The sequence below is a fragment of the Heterocephalus glaber genome, unplaced genomic scaffold (assembly GCF_053883595.1).
Source record: "Heterocephalus glaber isolate CG9 unplaced genomic scaffold, H.glaber_assembly_v1.0 deba00001547, whole genome shotgun sequence".
NCBI classification, from domain to species: domain Eukaryota; kingdom Metazoa; phylum Chordata; class Mammalia; order Rodentia; family Bathyergidae; genus Heterocephalus; species Heterocephalus glaber.
The window spans coordinates 5,887,131-5,893,115 of NW_028258340.1; the positions used below are offsets into that span (position 1 = coordinate 5,887,131).

The 5,985-nt window shown below is 41.6% G+C and overlaps 1 pseudogene; it reads left to right on the forward strand.

The window, feature by feature from the left end:
* The first annotated feature begins 3,691 nt into the window (after positions 1–3,691).
* Positions 3,692–5,095, forward strand: LOC101705535 (interleukin enhancer-binding factor 2 pseudogene; annotated as a pseudogene).
* Positions 5,096–5,985: the final 890 nt, after the last annotated feature.

A 5,985-nucleotide genomic window follows, 5' to 3' on the forward strand; every position in this document is an offset into this window, starting at 1 on the left:
CAGCAGGCAGTGAAGGATAGTTATCCTCGAGAGATGGGAAACAAATGAAAGGAGCCCTAATATCCCTCCAGTTTACTGCCTTGATAGAGTTTCCAGGTTATGGTAAAGAGAGGTGAAACTGAGGTAGAGCCCGGCTGACTGAGTTTTAGAGATGAACCCGTGTCTAGGGGCATGGGAGCAGATAAAATTCACAAGACAAAAATATCAAAGAAGAGAGTAACGGGCAGTGGGAGAATTCTAGAGAGCTACAGAGGGCTAACTCAATTATTTACAATAGTGCTAATGAGGATGTGTGTCTAAGGAAACAACCCAAGACTGGTGATAGATTTTCCAAGGCAATAAAAGAGGATAGATAGTGTCTGGTATTCATACAGAGCCAAGAATAGGTCCTATTTCCTTTAGTCAGACTAGAAAGCTTATAATTCAGGGAACAGTTAAAGTACTTGGGAATGCCTTTACTCAGTAATGAGGAATAATTAGCCTTAGATTGATCACTGCTTCGGAGTTACAACTTAAGTCATAAAAACAAGATCCAAAAGATCAAATCATTTCCAAGCAATGTTCTTTTCATGTTCATATAGACTATTTACCAAAATAAAACATTTTCCATTCTGTGAAATAAGTTTTAATAAAATTTGAAAGTTTAATTTCATATAAAGTATGTTGTGCAACTACATGGGAATTAAATTTTAAATGAATACCAGAGAGATCTCAGAAAAACACTCCAAATATTAGGAAACAAAATAACAGACTTCTAGAAACCTCTGGTCTAAATACATTATAAGATAAAATATAAAGTGTGGTGGATTAACTAATGGTCAACTTGGAACACCCAGCTGAACCGAGTGAGCATGGTTCTGGGCATGGAAGACCCATCTGAGAATCGTTACCATAAAGGGAGAACTGGAGGGGAAGATTGTATACTGTTGATTTTTCTTGAGAAGCTTGTTGCGGCTGGTTTTCCTGATGAACTTGGCTCTTTTTATCCATGTCTGAGGAGCTCAGGTCCTTGCTGTCGCTGGGAATGGCTGTTGTTGTTGTCAAGGGAGATCTGGTCTGTCCTTGAGTGTGGCTTCCTGGCTCCAGTGCAGATCTCTCAGCCTAGTGGCACAAATCCTTCACCCCGCCAGCGCAGACTTTCTGGCTTCCACTACTGGCCTTTGGGCCTTCCCAGTGTAGATCCTTGATATGGACTTACATGAAACATTGCCTTGGGCTCTAGGCCTCTGGCTGGACTCATGGAGGACATTGCCTTAGGCTCTAGGCCTTCAGCTGGACTTGAGTGGGACATTGCTATGGGATCCAGGCCCTTGGCTGGATTCTTTGGGTCTCTAGTGTGTGGACAGATCTCTTGCACTTCTCTCCATTTGACTTTTTGGGTGGATATTATAAAATAATCCTATAAATTATGTGTCCTGTATTAAATCTATTCTTGTAAACCTTGACTACAATGTAAAATATATTTAACTGAATGAAAAATGAAAACAAAACATATACAAATTTGTTGGACAACACTAAAGAAGCACAGGGAGGAAATTTACAGTAGTGAATACTTAGAAAAGCAGAAAATTTTCAAATCAGTGACTTCAGCTAACACCTTAAAATATTAGAAAAAGAAAAAAACTCAACATAGATAGAATAAAGAAAATATACATATCATAGCAGAAGTCAGTGAACTAGTAAATAAAGGATAGAGAATTGAAATCCAAAGGTATTTTAAGATTGATAAAATTGATAAACCTCTATCCCACAGGTTCAGTAAAAAATATTGAAAATACAAACTTCAAATATCAGAAATGAGAGGTTCACTCTATTATCATTGGAGAACTTGCAAATTTTAAAAGAATAAGGGAATATTGTGAATGTTTATACCTATGATTTCAACAATTTAGATGCAATGAGCAAATTCATTGAAAGTCACGAACTACTAAAACTCATTCAAGAAGAAAAGTACAATTTGAATAGACTTATATTTATTACAGAAATTCACTGTGTGGTTTTAAAACCTTACCACAAAGAAAATTTAAAGTCCAGATAGCTTGAGTACTATCAATTATTTAATGAGGGAATTAAGCCAATCATACCCAACTCTTTCAGAATATTTAAGAGGCAGACTTAATTTCCAATTCATTATATGATTCCAGCATTACCATAACACTAAGTCCAGCAAGAACATTTCAGGGAAAAATGAGAGTAAATAAATTAACAAAAAACAACAGATCAATGCACTTCACGAATGTAGATATAAAATTTGTAGTAGTAAAATTTTAGCAAACAAGTCAACATTAAATAAAAATGTTAAAATATTTTGACAAACTGAAGTATATCTCAAAAATGCAAAGTTGGTTTATTTGAAAACAAATCATTGCAATTCACTATATTAACAAGCTTATCAATAAAAGGCAACTTAATTGATGCATTAAAATATTTGACAAAATGGATTTCATGCAGAGGTAGAGCACTTGCTGAGACAAAGTAGCCCATACTCACAAAATTAAAGGAGGAAAGATTTATTCTGGCTCACAGTTTGTAGAGGTTTCAGTCCATAGTAGGCTAGCTCTGAGGCAGAGTGGCATGACAGAGGAGAAACAGTTCATGATATGGCAGGCAGGAACTACAGAGAGATCAAGGGTGTAGAGGGGATATATACCTTTCCAGGCCACACCCACAGTGACCCACCTCTTCTCACCAGGCTTTACTTCCCAACATTGCACCCAGCAATAAACTTATCAGTGGACTAATCTAGTGATGAGTGTCACACACCCATGATCCAGTCACCTCCAAAAAGCCCCAACTATGAGTGCATGGGACTTTGAAGTACCATAACATTCTACCCCTGACCACCCAAAGACATATGCACATCCCTTTATGCAAAGTGCATTTAGTCCATCTCTAAGAGTTGGCAGAATGCTAATAGTTTGAACATTGCTGAAAAGACTAAGTCCAAAGTTGTAGGGAATAGGGAAAGGGGACGTTACTAGAACCTCTGCAGTAAGTCCTGGTCTCCTGCGAGCCACGGAAGCACAAGGCAAATTAACTTATTATACAGGAAAGGTAGAAAAGATGAGACTTTGAGAAGAAGCTGAGCTTTGGGCCTGATCAGTGCTGCTCTGGGCAGCAAAGACAAAAGCCCCTGAGCTTGCTGCACCTTTATTCAATACACTGGGAGAAACAAATGTAACAAATGACTCCGGGCAGAAAGTTCAGTACATGGAGAGAAACAAATGTAACAGATGACTCAGGGGGAGGCGGAAATCCTAGATCAATGAGGAACTATGAAGGTGAAGATTTTGTTCCTCCCAGGATGTCTTCAGCTGGTATAATCTTGTCCTGGAGCATCACAGCATCACTGGACCATTGAGGTCTTAGCTGTGACTGGAAGCCAAAATGGAGTTATGACTCCAAATGCCATAACTGACCTGTAGGCAGGAGAACTAGGCCTAATCAAATGATTTTTCCCAAAATTATGTAGAATTGCTCCCAACACAAAGTCTCCTCTGAGATTTAAGGCAAACTCTTAGCTTTGAGCCCCTATGAAAATGAGAAGAAAGTCCAACATTTCCAACATACAAGATACAGGATTAACACTCCCATTTCAAATAGTAGAAATAGGGGAACAGCACTTCAGTTGCCTGCTCCTCTGGGGGAAGAGTCAGTTGGTGTGGCCTCCATTGTTCGGGATTAAGGGCGCCATGAGGGGGGATAGGGGTTGAGGTCACGGGGGTGCTTCGGCTCCCAAGGAGGCTGCAGAGGAGAGTTCAGGCCCTTTGTGCCACACATTCCGTTCCACTTCTATTTGTGTGAAATGATCTCTCCCAGGGTCAAGCCAGCACCTGATGAAACTTCCTTCAGTGAAGCCTTGCTGAAGAGGAATCAGGATCTAGCTCCCAATTCTGCTGAACAGGCCTCTATCCTTTCTCTGATGACAAAAATAAACAATGTGATTGACAATTTGATTGTGGCTCCAGGGACATTTGAAGTGCAAAGCAAAGAAGTCTGACAGGTAGTATATAAAAAGGGAACGATGACTACAGGACACAATGTGGCTGACCTGGTGGTCATACTAAAGATTCCCCCAACATTGAAATTCGTGGCTGCCCTGGGGAACAAAGTTGTGAAAAGCCTAAGAGCACAGGCTTCTTCTGAAGTTTTGTCCATGCTGACTAATGAAACTGGTTTTGAAATCAGTTCTTCTGATGCTGCAGTGAAAATTCTCATTACACCAGTGCCACCCGATCTTTGAAAACCCGACCCAGAACTCCATTTGGATATCGAGGTGTTGCAAAGTGCCTTAGCAGCCAATCGACATGCCCACTGGTTTGAGGAAAATGCTTCTCAGTCCACAGTTAAAGTTCTCATCAGACTGCTGAAGGACCTGAGGATTCATTTTCCTGGTTTTGAGCCCTTCACACCCTGGATCCTTGACCTACTTGGGCACTATGGTGTGATGAATAACCCCACCAGACAGCCTTTGGCCCTAAATGTGGCACACAGGCATTGCTTGCAGATTCTAGCTCCAGGTCTGTTCCTGCCAGGTTCAGTGGGTATCACTGACTCCTGTGAGAGTGGCAACTTCACAGTATATACAGTCATGACCCTGGTGCAGCAGGACATGGTGTGTTACACAGCTCAGACTCTGGTTCAAATCCTCTCACATGGTGGCTTTAGGATGATCCTTGGCCAGGAGGGTGATGCCAGCTATCTTGCTCCTGAAATATCTACCTGGAATGCAGTGATAGTGACACTTTCAGAAAAGGATTATGAGAAGCCACATGAGAAGAAGAAAGGGGAGGAAGAGGAGAAGAATACAGAAGAACCACCTCAGGAAGAGGAGGAAGAGAGCATGGAGACTCAGAGCATGGAGACCTTTCCTGTACTCCCTTTTCTCCTCAAGGGAAATACTGGAGCCTCAGCTGGCTGCCACTGGGCTTTATGTGGTGCCATCTGTGGGGTATGGGAGACAGCAAGAAGAACAAACTACAGAAAGACATGTCATTCCACTGGACTCCGATACTGGCTTAGGAGCCAGAGGTCTCCTATTTATGACTTACACTACCCATCTATAATGAAGCAAGATACCTGCATTTCTTCCTAATACTCTATAATCCCCAATACCTGACAAGCCCTCTAACAAGTACTTTGTTGTTGGAATGTTGTGAACTGTTTTAAGTGTTTGGAGATTTGTTTTTTTTAAGAAAAACAATTAAAGTATTTCCTAGTAGGAAAAAAAAAAGAAATAGGGGAATGGAAAAAAAAAAGCAGGGTGGGGGGGACCTAAACAAGACTGACACCCAGCAGGGCAAATATTAAATCTCATAGTTCCATGTCCAGCACCCAAAGCAATGTGTGTTGAGATGTGAACTCTAAAGGGCTCGGGTGGCTCCACACCTATGACACTGCTGGTGGTTGTGGCCTCTCTCATGGGCTAGGTTTGCTTACTCCATGTGGCTTTCCTCAGATGTTCCAAGTTCCTGGCTTTTGCAATGTCCTGGGGTTTCCACTACACTTTCAGCTTCATCCCTCACAGCTTTATGAACTACCCTCTCTGGGGACACTGCCTGGGTTCCTAGCACTTCTTCTGAAATCTGGGTGGAAGCTTTCCTGACTTCACAATTCTTGCACTGTGGATGATGCCAAGCAGCACCACATGGATGATGCCAAGCAGTACCTGAGCCCTTTTGCATCTTGCTGGTAGTGACAGAGGCCTCAGAGTGCCTGGATGGCTGAGCATGGTGAATTGAATCCTGGAGAATCAATTCTCATTCCTTAGTGTGCTGGAATTCTGAAGCATGGTGCCCTGGGGTGCTTTCCTTAAATCAAAGCCTTTCACCTCTGCAATTTTGAGGCTGCAAAGGGTGGAGTCCTGCTGGTTCTTGTAATGCCCTCAAGCCATCTTTTCTATTGTCCTTTTCCAAAGTGCAGTAAAACCTTGGAAAGCATAATTCATTCCAGAAATATGCTTATAGTCCAAAGCACTTGTGTATC